This window comes from Chelonia mydas, chromosome 9 (assembly GCF_015237465.2).
Source record: "Chelonia mydas isolate rCheMyd1 chromosome 9, rCheMyd1.pri.v2, whole genome shotgun sequence".
NCBI classification, from domain to species: Eukaryota; Metazoa; Chordata; order Testudines; family Cheloniidae; genus Chelonia; species Chelonia mydas.
This window is the reverse complement of record NC_057855.1, coordinates 77716613-77734127: the sequence shown is the minus strand read 5'-3', so window position 1 is coordinate 77734127 and position 17515 is coordinate 77716613. Positions and strand designations below refer to the sequence as shown.

The 17515-nt window shown below is 43.5% G+C and overlaps 1 protein-coding gene across 7 annotated transcripts in view; it reads right to left on the bottom strand.

The window, feature by feature from the left end:
* OPHN1 (oligophrenin 1) overlaps window positions 1–17515 on the bottom strand; it is a 123417-nt gene that overhangs the window by 95494 nt on the left and 10408 nt on the right. For 2 of the 7 annotated variants that reach the window (XM_037908350.2, XM_037908349.2), the window contains exon 2: window positions 7102–7169. The exons of the other annotated variants lie outside the window; for them this stretch is intronic. The gene's annotated coding sequence lies outside the window, so the exon portion shown is untranslated. The remainder of the gene's footprint in view (window positions 1–7101; window positions 7170–17515) is intronic. 7 annotated transcript variants of the gene reach the window in all.

Here is a 17515-nt window from a genome sequence, read left to right as displayed (position 1 = left end):
AACTCCAGAGGAGAGCAATAACAATGATTAAAGGTCTAGAAAACATGATCAATGAGGAAAGACTGAAAAACTGGGTTTGTTATTCTGGAAAAGAGAAGACTGAGGGGGGACATAACAGCCTTCAAGTACGTAAAAGGTTGTTATAAAGAGGAGGGTGATAAATTGTTCTCCTGAACCACTGAGGACAGGACAAAAAGTAATGGGCTTAAATTTCAGCAAGGGAGATTTAGGTTAGACATTATAAATTTTTCCTAACTGTAACAGCAGTAAGCAATGGAACAAATTACCAAAGGAGGTTGTGGAATCTCCGTCATTGGAGGTTTTTAAGAACAGGTTAGACAAACAGCTGTCAGGCCGGGTCTAAATAATACTGAGTCCTGCCTCAGTGCAGGGGACTAGACTAGATAACCTATCAAAGTCCCTTCCAGTCCTACAATTCCATGAATGCATATATAATTTTACTACTTTTAAAAAAAATAGTAACAGTTTTTGAAAAATAGTTTAAAAACCCACATTATCATAGCAGAAGTGGCTTTTTTATAGAATATTCCTGAAATTAAATTTTTGGATCTCCAGAATGTGCTTTATTAGGTATAAAAGACTTTGTCAGGCATTAACTTGTCTATTCACAACCATGTAACCAGGTGTTAATGCAAAATAACATACCATATCGTTTACTATTGCTTAACCACTACGTGACATATAGCACTGATCTGTAGAGCCACAGAAGTGCCTTTTTTATTACCATATGCTGTTACAGACCTGGAATTACCTATGAAGATAACCTGACGATTTTCTTTTCCTCATCTAAAAGGATCAACAGGATTTTGTCTTTAGCAGCTGTAAACTATTTAGTACTTTGTTCTATGAGTCAGGGTCTATTACTTGCTTTCTTGATGACTCATGTAAAAACGGAGTAACTCCATTGATTTCAGAGTTGAGGCATTTTGGTGGGACAATGTTTAGGGACTTCGGTTGAATCACTGTATTTATACCAATGCAATACATGTCAGAATCTTTGGCCAACAGGGTGTAATTCTTTCCTCAATTTACACCCATAAAGCTTCACTGCAACCACCATAGAATCCCACCGAAACCATTAGTGTTGGATGGATGTAGGGCCAAATTCGTCCCATGGATAGGAACCATCTGTAAATCAGTCCCTTTCACAATACATCTCATTGTAAAATTCTTAAGTGGGAGTTACTAACAACAAACACATTCTTCTACAATTGAGGGTTGCACCCATTCCATGTTGGAGAGAAACACTATTTCTCATGTTCTGTATATCCCATTGCACAGCAGTCTACAAGCAAGTAGAAAACAGAGTGGATTCTTTGAAAGCAAATAAGCCAGGCTTCATAAGTAGCAGGAAAGACAGCTGCTCCCACAACACTGCTGTAGATCAGGGTCTCATAGTATTTCTATTAGAAACCGGGATTTCCGGAGCTCAGCTCTTAGCTATAAAAATGTTCCCTCTGGCTAAAACCTGTGCTGCATGAAGAATAAGTCTCAGGAGAGAAGCCTCAGTTTTGTAGCTTTGCCACAAGCTGTCCTACAGTGGCTCAAGAGCATGGTTCCCAACCTCAGGGCAGACTGTTAGGAAACAATGCCCAAATCCCAAAATGGCTGTGAGTTCTATACTTAGATGTCACCAATCAGTTATCAAGTATAAACTCCTCAGATACTATAATAGCCTCAATATGGAGTCACAGAGAGTCCCACGGGATACTCTGATCTGTCTTGCCATGCAGGTAAGCTTACCTTTGTGATAAATAGTCCCTTATACTAATGACCACAGCAATATTCAGGGCTGCGGGAAGTAGTGCAGGCTGAGGGATGTGCTGGCTGCGGCTTCCCACAGCCCCCCTTGGCCTGGAACAGCGAACCGCATCCAGTGGGAGCTGCGATCGGCCAAACCTGTGGACGCTGCAGGTAAACAAACCATCCCAGCCTGCCAGCAGATTTCCCTGACGGGCTGCGTGCCAAAAGTTGCCGATCCCTGCCTTACAATATGGGATACAGATGTTATAAGTGAGAGGAATACATGCAGCTACTTACAAGCATTCAGTAAAAGATCTAAACACTAAGCTCATTTTAAAAACTCTTAATACCTATTTTAACAATATTTTACTACACAGGTGCGCCAGACTGATTCCAGCTATGAATCTGTCAGTGTTCAAGTGAAGCATGGGGACCCTGGCATGAGCTGGCACCTGGTTTGCCAGTGTCATACCTCTGTTTTGTAACTTTTGCAAATGGAAATCCATTTGGTTCTTTTTAATTCAGAGGAGAGCAAAACAAAAACAAACCCACATACTCACTTGAAATCCTTATATTTCATTGTTTAGTTGCTTTCTAGTACCTCAAAATTGCCTTTTTGTTTTAAAATGATATTTTGGAGGCTATAAATCTTAATATGGGTGGAGTTCTTCTAGTGGTTTGTTTTAACTGCTTCAGTGCTGATTAATATGCTGGTACATTGGACAAAATGCAGCTCAGTAGTCACTAGGGAATCTGATATGGCCTTATTAAGTTCCCCCTGTCCATTGCAAAGATTAGGGGCATTACCAGAATGTTGGGAGGACCCAGCACTGGAATGGCAAAGGGAGCTACAGTTCAGGATGGAGAACTCTTAAAGGAACCACATGGGGATCTTGGACAGCATCTGTCTGCACTATTCTTGGCGTTGGACAGAATCTGCCCATATTATTGCAGCCTCCAACCAGCACCTGCCCACCATGCTCTGCCGGACTCTTGCCAGCACTCTCAGTCCCTCACTTCCATGAACACAATATGCATTCACGAATTTAAATACATTCCATATAAAATAACCCAAGGGGAGTGGGAGGGGGAAGAGAATGTAAACCAAGTGTTAGGGTACTGTTCTCAGCACGGACAGAGTTCATGCACAGGGAAGGTATGGCCAGGTCAGACCATCTGAAAACAAATGATGTTACTGGATTTCCCCGCACACACCCAGATAAACATTTCCTTTTTCTTCCTGTTTTCAGGCCAAAGGCCCACCCAGCTAGACTTGTACTCTGCGCAGAGTGTGGGGCCAGCAGCAGCTGCCTGAAAAAGCTGTAGCTGCCACAAAGAGCAGCAGTTTCAAGAGGCCATGGGAAAGGAAAAGAGTGCACTAGTGCCCTTACCTCCTATAACTAAGGGTGGGGGATTCTGGAGAACAGACCCACCCCAAGAGGGGCAGGGCTAGTGGGGACTGAACAGGAGAACCTGTGTCATACTGCTCCCAGGGAAGCTGGAGCACTAGGGGAGTGGTGGAGAAACATCCTCTCCCTCCCTAGTCAATGACCCAAGAATAAAAGAGAAGAGATGGCAGGGATCTGGGAAGGAACACCTGATCCTCCCTCTCTCCCCTTAGGGCAGTTACTGACCCTGAGCTTCCGCTTCTGCTGCAGAACTGTCAGCGCCTCCATTGGCCTCCCTTCCTGCTACTGGAAGAGGAGAAGACAAGGCCTGTAAGCGCCTCCCATGCCTAAGACCCTTCTCTCAAGACTAGGTGAATGCATCCACTCTGAAAAAGCACCTAGGAGTGGTTAGAGGCAGCCACAGTTGCTCCTTGCTTGACCATGCCTCACTCCACCCTAATCTCTCTCTCCCAAGCTCCCATTCTTTGGAAGGCAGCTTTCCCCCTTCCTCATCCCCATCCTCTAACTGCTCCAAGATCAGGCCAAGGGCCTCACATTTCAACATAGCCTCATTCTTGTTTAGGCCAAATTCTACATAAAAACATGGAAGTGCTAAAGACACACCAAGATACGTGTCCATTTCCTGCAAAGATAACAGAATTGTTGGCACCAATGCACAGCTTTGTGTTTTTCACGATAAACAGGAAGTAATTCCGAACTGAAACTACACGCACCATTGAAAACCACCAAAACCAAAAAAATACCTGCTGAAACAAACGTGTTAGGAAGTGGTTATTATGGAAATAATATTTATTCCAGTTGTATTGTCATGACATATTTATCTGTTAGCCAATGAGGAATGGGCTTTGTTTTCTCCATGAATTTTAGGCCTATCTTTACTTGAAACAAATTTTATTTAAGAAAGCAGCATGTGGCCCACGAGCACTTGAATCTGGGCCCATGTGTGGAAGGACTCCCATGACAAGACTCTGCTTTCAAGTTTCATTTCAAAACCAAAACTTGATGCTGGCCTGTGCTGTAGTTTTGGGTGGAAATCAGGCAAAGCTTGGCAACTTGGGAGATGTGTTTATTTATTACCACAAGTTAAATTAGGGTGGTGTGAACCAAAATGAGGTGTGCACAAACTCCTGAGGACCAACCTCTCCCCTCTTTCTCCTCAACTTTCTCTGCCACAGGAGCAAGGCTGTAGGGAACAAGAGGTGGGAGGAGGCTGCACCTTATACTGCATCTGACTCAAGTGACTACCTAATCCATCAGGGGCCCCAACAGGTTCTCAAGGGAGCTATATTCACCCGGAACTGAGTGGAGAGATGGGCTGGTTCCTTTGGTGGAGGAGGAAATGAAAACTGGGGGGTCGGACTCCAGAAGACTCCACTCCCTTAAAAGAGAAAGTATCATAACTTACAATAGTAGCAGAGTTTTTTCACTCTTGATCAGAGACTTTGAGACTTTCCAGACAGATTCTATCCTCCCTGAGACCCAAACATTATACAAAAGAGGTGCAAGAGGAGAGTTAACCCTTTGGCTATACTGGTATTTTAGCCCAGAATCACAGGCAACTTTTAGTTTTGCTTCTGTTTGCATCTTATACTTGGTTGAACTAGATAAAAAGCAAGCGTCGAATTTCCCTATTTAATCAGATTACTTGGCCAGAAATGAGAAAATAACAGAATTTGTGTGCCTACCTCTAAGCCCGATTTCATTTAGTTCATCAAATCCCTCACAGGTCTGATCTCCCTTAGAGTAATGCAATGATTAGTTACATTTCTGTATCACTATATTATATTTTGTGTGTGTGTGTGTGTGTGTGTGTGTGTATACACACACCTTATTAGGACTGTCCATTTATATTGATGTGCATGGTGCTTTACAGAAAAAATAAAAGATACTGTCCCTGCTTCTTTATAATTGAAATTATAATTCCCCTACTGTATTTGTGCAATGGCCCCTACTGCCAAGGGCAGCGCTCTCATGTTGCACATTTCTGCATTATTAATGTAGCCAACAAGCAATGATATTTCCACTTTCAGGCCACATCTGTTGGCTGGCTCCTACATCCACTCCCTCCTAATGTGCAGTACTATCAGACAGTTACAAATGTGCTGCTAAGTGCTAGTGTGAGTTAAAAATTTACCACACAAGAGGTATCAGTACTTGAATCAGGGGACTAGCAGACCACAGCATTGTTCTGTTGAGAATGAATAAAGAGAACATGACCTTTTTAAGGCTCTCCCCATTTCTCCTCCACCCCATTCCTGATTCTCATTCTAAGAAATCCCAATACTGAGGTCTTCTCACTTGGAATTTGCCTCGCTCCATGTGAATTCAGCACTTAAAGGCAACCAAAAAGGTGATACACTTCTTGGCGTGCTATTCGGCACAAATCTAGTGACCATGTAGTGCATCAAATGGTGCAATGGGCCTCATGATATGTAGCCATTATTATATATATATATATATAGGACATTTTGCTATTCTGAGGGAGCGCAGTCCATTGGTTAGAGCAAAGGGCCAGACTCAGGATTTGATTCCTGACTCAGCCACTGACTCACTGAACAACCTTGTGCAAGGCTCAGGTAAATGTCCCTCTACCAGACTTTAACCCTCTTTCAAATGATAAAAAAATATTGCTCAGTTCACAGGTGTGCTGCAAAGCCTAAATAATGTTTGTAGAGTATTTCAAGATACTCAAGTGAAAGGAATACTTCACAGTATTATTAATCTGCGAGCGTGTGCGTGTGAGATGAAGATAGGGGCCAGAACCCTTGCTCTAAGGCTGTCTCTGAATTCCAGGCATATTTAGTGGGGGTTCCTAGAATGGCTGCATACCTACAGCAGCAGTTGGATTCCCTTGTTTCATTCAGCCTTACAATCAAAGGATTCCATTCGGTCCATTCTTGTGGCAGCTTATAACAACACTGCAACATATAATCGGTATGCCAGATCAGCAATTTCCACTGAAGGAAAATACTAGCTTTGGTGACCTGTGTTCTAATTAAAACAGGCAACCCGACAGAGGCGATTAGGGTGCATTGGCAGGTGGATGAGTCTGGCTTGCCTTGGACTATCATGCTGAGGACATTCCTGTTCTCTAGTGAGAAGCAGTCTTCATTCATCCCAAAGGCAGAATTTGTGTGTGCTTTGGAAGTGGAGCATCTCCTACTTGGAGAACTGATGCCACCATGGAAATTATCTGATTCTCACAAAGATTCTCACAAAGCTATATTATGTACCCACGCACTGGCGTGTGCTGTTCAGTGTTCCTTGTCAGCTAATCCATGGACTATTACTATTGCCAACCCAAGTAGGAGGATGTAAGGGCGATGAGTGTGTCAGGAGCTGATCAGCTTATCCTGTTGGGCGCAAAAAAGGTCTGCCATGAAATGAGGAGAGGGGATGAGAAGGAACTTTCAGGCCCCGAATGACAGAGTCACGAAGTCTTACATCCCACCTCAGACCAGCCGCAGATTTTCCGTCTTTAGGGGAGGGAAGAAAGCTTTTGATATGATTAATTTGAAGTAAGTGGTTACAGGGCGGGTGCGTTCCAAGGACTGGAACTCCCTGCTACATAAACAACATTAATAATACAGCGGAAAACAAATGGAAAACAGACTCCTATCCAGAGCACAGCATCAGCAATCCCTGCAGAGGGCTCCAATGGGTGTACAGATAATGAAAGGCACATCTCTTTTTAGCATTTAATGAGTCAAATAAATCACCTAAGGCAAAGATAACACATGGGATGTCCATGAGTGTTTTGCAGAGCAGCTGCTCCTTTGCCTCCCAAGCATACACAGAGAGAGCAACACTGATTTCTCTGCGTGGCTGCCTGACATGCAGTGATTTCAGAATTTCCTTTCGATAGCACCACAGAGAAGCCCAGGCAGGAAGCCAGATTAGTCACACATGATACTAGGGGAAAACTTACAAGCAATTTATGAGCGATCCAAAGCAGCTCAGCATTGGAAAGGAACACAGCCAAGTCTTGTATCTTTCCTGCAAAAAAAAAAAAAAAAAAATCTGCAGAGTAGGAGCCAAGTTTTAGAACTCAGGCAACTGCTGGCCTCAGCACAGTCAGAACCTCTGCCGGCCCCTGGTTGTGTCTCAACGGAATTAATCGTAAGGGAGCATCCATCTGTGCCCCTTCCCAGGAACCACATATTAACTCCATGACACCCTCTCATTTTTGCACTCATGGTGCTGCTAAACGAGCATCATGAAGCAACAGGCCAATCAGCAAACCATGTCATTTCCCAAAAATAATGGGACATGTTTGAAAATTAATTCCCTAACTGATTAGTCCAAGTCTAAACAAGTGAGTCAGTGATGGAACCATAATGAGAACCCAGGAGCTCCCAAATCCACGTCTGATATTATATATTTAATCCAGTAAATAAGTCAGCCTCTCTTTACCCAGGAGGATTGAGAATTAAAACTGAGGCTAACGACAGAGACTACCTTTTTCTCCATCTAGACAGCAACCCATGACAGAAGGCAACAGAAGCCACTAGACACCACTGACATGAGAAAACGGTTGCTAAGCACCATAATGAACACAGCTCAATGTGACAGCATCTAAAACTACACCCTATGCTTAAACTGCTACAGCGGCACGGCTGTGACAGGAGGAGTTCTCCTGCTGCTGTAGTTAACCCACCTCCCCAAGACGCAGTAGCTAGGTCGACAGAAGAATTCTTCCATTAACCTCGCCCTTGTCTACACTGGGGCTTAACTACGTTACTCAGGGGCATGGATTTTTCAGAGCCAAGTGACGTAGCTGGGTTGCCTTCCCTTTAAGTTTTTAGCATAGACCAGGTCTAAGTTTGGCTACAGATCTTGCAGTGGAGACATTACAAGAAAGAGGAATTAGAGGCTGTGGCCAGATGTTCCCCAACAGCAGTTCGTTTAAAGTGCTGATTCCACAGCGATAGTTGCATTAGGAAGTGTGGATGAGGGAGTTAGAAAACAAAGATTAAAACCGAGATCATAGGAGGGAAAGTTGCTTACTCTGGAGGTCTCATTTCTGTTCTGTATAGGATCCTGGCTATTCAACACTTTTTAAGCCCCCCCAATTATTTTAGGTAGGGAAGGGGAGGAAGAGCCTGCATATAAGCCACCACAATTAGGAGTTTAACAAAACATCAAAGGCAGCACAGTGGAGGCAGACAGCTGCCAAAAGATTTAAATCCAGATTCCAAGTCTTTGTAGAACAGGATTTGAGAGGAATGAGAGCGTCAGTTTATTTCTAATAGCCAAATTAAAACAGCTCTACCCATATGTATATTAATAACCCTTGGCTACAGTTTATTACCCGGCTATAAAGAAAAGCAATTTTCCTTTCAGGGAGTATTTCAATAGCATTTGAGAATTTCAATGGCACTTGAGAATTTCTTGAAAGCATCAACAGCGGTCTCCATTTTTCAAGATTTCCAGGCATCTACGCTATACCTAATACTCTGGATCAAAATACTGATTATGCTTATTGATTCAGTACTAGTGCCCACATTGGCAACAACCAATTCTTTCATCATTAATAGTTTTCACAGCTGCAAAATTAATTAAGCAATACAATTATCCACTTTTTTTAAAAAAATGAGCCTCAATAATTGATAATCAATCTTGCCTGCTGGAACAGAAACCTGCTTTGAAAAAGTAACACTGCCGACAAAGCCTAGTTTGATTAACGGTCTGACTTCTATTTTTACATGAAAACATCTGATCCTTAACTCACATTTACCTCCAGGAGAATTTGGTGACTCAAAAGACACTTCTCAATTACAATGAAGATCTTGGACATAGCAAGAAAGCAAAATCAGCACTCTATGGAGAATTATAGTTTATCTAACAAGGATCCAATCTGATAAAGAAATGAGGATTGTACAAGATACTCAAGTCAGAAACACCCACCCTCACCAAAATTAAGCTCTGAATTTTCAGAAAGCTCTTGCTACTCGATAAGTTTGGAACATCTTACCAATGCACAGAGAGCAAAAATAATTTGAACTGGAACTGGCTGAAAAATGGAAAATTAATTTCATAAAGAAATTCAAAGGTTTTGAAACTGATCTTTTCAATTTTTTTCTAGAAATGTTATCAATTGTTTTCCTGTAATGATCAAAATGTTGTCTAAATGGTTATAGAAATTTTTAGTTTGTCAAAACTACAGTCTGCAGATTTTTGGTAAATGAAAAATGTCAATAATGTTTTCCACTGGATTCTGAAACAGATGGCATTATGGTTCAGGGATGAGCTGTATCTTTGCCTTCTCCCTCTGTCTCTCTGAGGCCACCCTTTCCAAGTGACAGGTCTACACTGGCATGCCTCCCAGAACAAAACCCTGGGATTAAGCCCACTTTTAGACTTAACTGACTAGGCTACAGCACCCCATTTACCAACCCCATTACCTTGGCAGGCCCAAATGGATTTAGACCCTGTTACAGACTTCCCTCCATTCTCTCCAGGAATTGTGACCAGTATGAAATTGTAGTGACTCAGCACAGCTTCTTCAAAATAGTTTTATTTGCCCAAAGGAACAGAACAAACGGAGAAAAAAGGGTTAAAACAACAAACCTACAGGCAGAGTCTTACCTTACTTAGCCTTTCTTTGCCAGTTTAAGTGGGTCCCACTTGACCCAAGCACCTCTTCATATTCAGGATGAGTGAAACAGGTTGTACCCTAAAGCTTCTGCCTCTCTGACAGTTTGACCACCCAGTCTGTGTCTGAGTATAGACTACAGGAGCTCTTTATGGCCCATAGCACTTTTGGTTCCTGCAGTCCAAAGCTAGCTCTGATGGATTTAACTCCCTAGTTTACCCATTAGCCAGCAACACAATAACTACCAAGCCCACAGAGATACAGATAACTCTTTATGGATGGGATGCCAGTAAAGGTGACAGAAGATGCGAAAGGAAGGAGTGTGTGAAGGCACAGGACAGAGAGTCAGAAGGTGTCCTTTCTATTCCTGAGTCTGCCAAGAACTTCCTGCGTGACTTTGGGCAAACGATGTAGGGCCCCTGTCCTGCAGGATGCGGAGTTCCCACAACTCATATTGACTTTCATAGGATATGAGTTTGCTATCTCTTCGCCTCTCTTTGCCTCAGTTTCCTCTTCTATAAAATGGGTATAATATTACTATCCTACCTCATGGCAATGTTTGTAAAGTGTGTTCAGTTCCTTGGATGGAAGGCACTACATAACTGCAAAGTATTACTATTATATTGAATTCTACTGCAGGCATCTCTGATGTCCATGACAAAGGAGTATCATGAAACACAACAAACATAATTTAAAACACCTGACCTGGATCTTTGTGATGAGATGGGAAAACGAGTTTTCAGACCTTTCTTCATATTAAGGGGTGCCAAGGGGTGTTTGTACAGGTTGTGGAGACAGCAAGGATGTAAGCTACAGCATAGTGTATTCAGTGAAACCAACAGCTCCCTAGGAGGAGGCTACAATTCCCACAATTCTATCTGGTTAGGGGTCACCACTAAATAGTGGACAATTCCTGAGGCTTCCGTGAATGTGAGCAACAGAGAGAGAGGGGGCACAAATACTTCAGCACTTCCAAAGTCAGGAGACTCTAGTATGATGTAATTTATGCAGGAATCCATGACCTCAGACACTTGCCTTGGAAGCTGACCTACTACTTGCCTGAAAAATAATGAGCCTTTAACTCTAGTCACAAGGCAGGTCAAGCACTACAGTGACTAGGTGCTGAAGGAGCGAATCTTATCTGGTGAGAAGCTCAGTCTAACAAGCACGTATTAGAGAGAAGTACAGCCTTAAAACTGGAATATAAAATATTGTGTCTGCATTTTATGACTGTTTCCAGTCTCTCTTGTCTAGATCTGAACACCACACTTTTTTTGAGGCACATCTGTTTCAGATCTGCAACAACCTGGGGCCTCGGAGTCTCTGTATCTGCATCAAAGAGCTATTGTGGCCAACAGCTTTTGAAAACAAACTTGCCCGCCCACTGCCTGAGGCACTCACTGGCTCAAAGCTGGTTGGTGGCTTCTTCTTACGTGTCCTGCATACGATCCACTAGAACTCAAACGCCCAACAAGGAGAACAGACCTAATTGGCGCCTGATCTGAAATCCACACATTCACACACAGTATTTGTTTTCTGAAACTCAAATACTACTTCAGAGCTTTGGGATGTTGAATCTGAATTCCAGACTGCTCCTGGAAAAGCACAAGAAACCATACGGGAAACCACAGCACCTTTCTAAAACAAAAGAAATGTGGGAATACCTTATACAAATATAGTACAGCAATGGCCTCACACAATGCAGAATCACTACTGTACGTTTTAGGGTTTGGCACCATTACTGTAGAATACTGCAGTATTTTTATAGGATTAGTCCATTGTCACAAGGCCATGAGTTAGCATCCCGGGGCAGTGGAGGGTGCCACAAACCACAAGCTTTATCCCTGTAGAGCAGTATCAGAGCCCCACAGGCCTCTGCAAGACTTTAACAAGCAGTCTATCACTGAGGGCTTCTTTCTCTTTCTTGCAAAGGACGGGTTCCTAACTGAATCAGCATATGGTGCATTGCATCCTGAATGTTAGGATTGTGGTTCTGGAGCTGTAGAGGTGGTCTGAGCAACAATGCCTTACTAAATTGTAGCAAAAGAATTAAGGGGAAATGGCTGCCATTCGTGCCTTTGAAAGTGTCCCCCATAAACTCTGGGGGAGGGTTCCAGAGTGGTGTATGTACATCAGTGAAGGGATGTAAATTGATATGTGCTCCTTACCAGCGTTAAAACCTAATTTGGTTAGGGTGAGGTCAGTGGGAGAACAGGAAGTAGGTGACAGATGCAAGGTGGTGATCTTGCCAAAGGGAGGGTAGCACCTTGGTGAACTGTTTGCCCTCCCCCAAAGGCAAGACAATCTTTTATTTGTCTCCAGCTCAGGGCCAGTCTAATACCCAAAGCAAATTATGCTGGTAGTTAAGGTAGGAAGGAAGGAAGGAAGTCATTTCAATGTTATATGCAGCAGGTTTTAGAGTCAGACAGGAGAATTGGGAGGGTTTTAGTAATGCTTAAGAAAATAAATAGAAGAGAGGGAAGGGAAAAGCAGTAGGAAGAAAAAGGATAAAATAAAGTGAAGGAGGAGTCATGTTTTGCTTCTCCTTATAAACCTGTCCAGGAGTCCCGTAAGTGAAAAGCTTAATGAAGGGATGGAGGTGCTAGATTCACCATGTACAAAGATGGTGGACTGACCTCTTACAATACCTCTTATGGGCAGGATTGTTCAAACTGTCTTTCTTCTGGATTTGTACCCTAATTATGGCTCCTAGTGCTACAGTAATAATAATATTTTGAAAAAATAATAAACAATAGTTTATTTTAGTCTGATGCATTCAGATTTTACAGTGGGACTGTCACCCACTGATATAATGAGAAATTCAGAGTCTTCAGACACACTCTGGACAGAAAAGACAGGATTACCAAGGAAAACAAGGCCATGCAGACCAGTTACTAATCATTTGTTTTAACAGCTGTATTATTAGTCAGGGACCTGATCCCGTGCCCATTAAAGCCAATAAGAGTTTTGTTATTGTCTTAAATGAAAGCAGGATGCGGCTCCAAGTCATTCACTGACACCAGCTGAGACACATGACTGATAAAGTGCAGAGATTACGGAGTGTACAGGGGCAGAGAAGGAAACAGAAAGAAAAGGAATGTTTTTTATTTAAAAAGCCAGATCGATATAATAGCAGCTGTATTACAGAACTGGATGCAAAGTTAGTCCTTTCACATTTGTTTGGACTGGGGGTATCAGAGGAGCTGTGTATACTTTTTTCAGGATTCCTTTTAAGCGTACAGGGAAATTAAATGTGTGGCTTTTCAGGACACAGAAATGTCTTTTCTGTGTATCTGCAGGGAGGCTTTCCATAAACTTCTTCATTAATGTATCATATGCTGGCTCTGAACTGTAGCTCTCTTTGTAGGATGGGATAGCTTAATGCAAGTGACTCGATGCCAAGTCTTTTATGTGTGCAGAGCTTATATCTGTGGGAAGATTTTTCAGACTTTACTGCGGTGGCAGGGAGAGGGTGTATGTGATAGAAGACACCCCTTCCCATCTTCATAATAATGTTCTGTTCTGTTTAAATGCTGGATGCATTACTGCAAAAATACTATGTGGTTTATGCACTCAGTAACAGCCACAAATCCCTTAGAGAGATACAACTTAATGTTATAGGCCCAGTCTGCATCCCTACATGCCAAGCCTCTGTAAAATGGCTTGGCACACGGGGCTTCTGCAGTAGTTAGAGAGAACAGAATTTTCCCCTCAGGCCGCTCCATGACTGCTACTGCTGCTTCAGTGAAGTAACAGCCCAGGGCTGCTATGCCTTCAGCACTGCAGGCCACTGCAGCCCTATAGTACCAGATCCTCCAGTCCCAAAACCATCATCTTCTGGGTCAGTAAATTAGGATAGCTCATGGAGTGCAGATCTGTGATACACAGGCCCTGCAGACCATTGAATGGGATCCTCAACATCCACACCCCTACACTTCCATGCACCAGCACTACACCAGTTCATTCTCTATTGTGAGTTCTACACCCAGTTCAGGGAGGATACGCAGGATCTGCCCTGTAAACATGTGCATTATAGGCAGAGAAGAGGCCTGAATATTCTGCTAAGAGGAACTGCTGACAACAGGAATCAGGGATGCACGATACATTGCTACCTGCCAAGTCAAGCACAGGATCAGCAGGTCTCTTTCACTACAGGAGCTCCTGACCTATGAGAGACTAATACCTCCAAGGGCCCCCACCACAGATGCTAAACCTGCTCTCCCCAAAATGAGCTGTTTGGCTCATTGCATTTTTCTCATCACTAGTCATGCCCCCACCCCAATAGGGATTTTACCCTTGTGCTGCAGAGAGAATTGGAAACTGAACAGGTTCTTATGCGTAGGCAAATTGAGAAATAAAAAAGTGATGTACAAAATTACATACAAAATTTCATTTCAAGAGTAAGGTTTAGCACACATGCAAACTCTCTCTCACGCACGCACACACACAACTTAGCAATCAAACCCCATTTTATATCAGATTGTGAGAGAAGAGCAGAGACTAGAAGAGAACATAAGGTCTACGGCCAGAATGTTATATTACTCTCTATACTAAACATCATCCAACAAAATAATGGGACAGATTCCAAAACCAATACAATTAACCACATGGAGGGCAAAACAGTACAAAGTTGGTACTAAAAATACACCTGTTCTTATAGCGCCAGATCCACAAAGGGACCTAGGTGTTGCTATGCCTAACTTTTAGGCGCCTGGCCACCCAGTGGTATCTGCAGCCCCAAATTAGGTTGGTAGGCTCTCTGTAAAATGCAGGGCGAGAGTTAGGTGCTTAAGAATGGGATCCACAAAAGCCAGCATGCCGAGCAAGGAACCACCTAGGCTAGCCAATAGAAAATGCCAAGGAGAGGGCTGTGGCCTAAACTCTGCCCCTCTCAGGGAATTAGGCACCTAAAGAATGTGGCCCCAATGTGGCTTGGGATTCTCAGCCATGAACCTGGCCCTGGAGTTGACTGCCTACACTGTATTTTGCAAGAAACATGTATGTGTGTGTCAGGGCAGAGGTATTCTGGATTACAGGATATTCTATTGTGGGAATCTCAAGCTCTCCTGTTGAAGTTATTTGACTGTGTGCAAAGAATTAAATATACCTTGGGCGAGAGAGAGAGAGAGAAAAAGAGAATGTCCAGTGGTACTCACCTGAGAGGTGGGAAACTCACGTTCAAATCCCTGCTCCATATCAGGCAGAGGCAGGGAATTAAACCCAGGTCTCCAAGTGAGTGCCCTAGTCCCTGGGCTAAAGATTATAAAGGAGGCCTCCTCCTGCTCCCCCCGCCCCGGCCGTTTTGTGTGGGTTTAGGCATGTTCTGAAAACACCTACCAAAACTGGCCCCACAGTTCGGATAGGCAGGGGAACATCTAGTCGGAAGATCCTGCTGAGGTTTAGGTGTGAGATAGGTGCCCATACACCTAGACAGAGGTGGCTGTGCATACGCTTACTTGCAGGAACTCAGGCACCTCAGGATTTTAGGCACCTCCAGGGCTAGGCAGCATCTGAGCCAGGATTTTGAAGATCCCAGTAGCATCCAGATGTTGGACTTGGACACCTAAAAGTGGCCATTAGGTACTTAAGTCCATTTCTGGATCTAGCTAATATACTACTGCACATCTGACTTCCTGACGTGCTGCATCAAAATATATTACCTACTTCAAACCTGGCAAGGCTCTGACATTTATCTAATGCTGCCAAAAAGGCTATTGTATCATCAGACCTTAAGTGTTAAGACATGTTTGATGTACAAATCACCCAATTTCATGAGTCATCCTGACGTCTCCTACCATTGCACATAGTTAGGGCCCTACCAAATTCTCGCTCCATTTTGGTCAATTTCACAGTCATAAATTTCATGATTTCAGCTATTTAACTCTGAAATTTCACGGTGTTGTAAATGTAGGGATCCAGACCCAAAAAGGAGTTGTGGGGGGGGTCACAAGATTATTGTAGGAGGGGTGCGGTACTGCTAATCTTACTTCTGCACTGTTGCTAGGAGGCGGTGCTGCCTGCAGAGCTGGGCAGCTGGAGAGGGGCGGCTGCTGGCTGGAAGCCCAGCTCTGAAGGCTGAGCCGCCTCCAGCAGCAGCACTGTAGACCTAAGTACAGTATGGTATCGCCACCCTTCTGTGCTGCTGCTGGTGTGGCCCTGCCTTCACAGCTGGGCACCCAGCCACCAACCGCCACCCCTCTCCAGCCGCCCAGCTCTGAAGGCAGCACAGAAGTAAGGACGGCAATACCGCAATGCCCCTAGAATAACCTTGCCACCCCCCTGCAACTCCCTTTTGGGTCACGACCCCCAATTTGAGAAATGCTGGTCTTCCTCCTGAAAGCTGTACGGTATAGGGTAAAAGCACACAAAAGACCAGATTTCATGGTCCATGATGCGCTTTTCATGGCTGTGAATTTGGTAGGGCCCTTCACATAGTGCTGTACCCAGGTCACCCCAGAAGCATATGAATCTTAGTGATGTATGTACACTGGTCCAGAATTCTCTGCTGGTGAAGCCCCATCAAAGTCAATGGGACTACAATGACTTTCAACAAATGCGCCAGATCCTCCCCTGGTGTAAGGAAGGGGGTGGTAAGACCACCCAGCCTGCACTGAGAAAAACCTGATGCTGGGGCGTCAGAGCAAGCTGAAGAATTCAGAAAGGAATTGATAAAATTTTCTAGCATTGAGCTATCACGGGGACTGGTGCTATCTTGTGGTAACAGCAAAGATAGATAAGTGAGTGTGGTGCTGCTGTACAGCAGGTGAGCTGAGACAAGAGACCATCACAACCCTGTCCTGAAGAGCTTACAGTAAAGTCACAGGTGGGAGCAACACAGAACAAGGTCCATATATAGTTATTATAGTTTGAATGTTTCATGGATAGGCGGGTTTGGAGACTTTTCTGTGGGAGGAAACTTAGCACACATTAACCAGCAAGCTTTTCCAACCAAAAGGTATTGGAAGTGACAAAGGGAGAGGCCAGAGACACCTAGATGCAGGCGCACAGGATGTAGGAGAAGAAGAGCGCAGGACAACAGCTGTGTTGAACCTTAAGCAAAAAAATTAACGTTTAGTTTTAGTGTAAGGATGGATTCGAATAATATCTTTTTTTCTTTTTTTTTTTGCTAATCATAACAAAAAATGATGACTCTACCCTAGGAGCCAAGTTTTCCCAGAAAACTTGATCCGACCTCTAAATTTTTACCTGTCCTAAAGGCATGAATGATATGCTGGATTTACAGGCACAGTTAGGCAGTTAGATGTCTAAATTCAGAAATTTGTGTTCCAAGTTAATTTGTGTTGGCTCCACTGTTCCTGCAATTGATTGCAAGCATAACATGAGGCTTGGGGTTTTTTTTTTTTTTTTTTTAAATTAGCCCAGTGTGTTCATTCTTTCAATTCAGCAAGATATTTAAATGGAGTTTTAAAAGTTCAGAGAGTAAGAAAGAAGAATGGGGCGGGAAGAGTGTACATATGTAGCAGTGGGTGGGGAGAGAAGGAGAATAAGGAAGACAATATGAGGGTTAGTGTAAGTGTGGCTTGGTGACTTGGCAGGGCATTTCACATGCCTGGGACAGTGTTGTAAGATGCACAGAGATGGAATTGCAAATAGGAAGTGAACGGAATAACAAGACCTGCTTAAATGGAAGGGCTGGAGGTGGATTTGCGAAGAAGCCATTTCAAGATGTGGACTTTGGCAGAGTCCCTGTCACATCCTGAAGATGAAGAATAGGAAGTTTACCCTG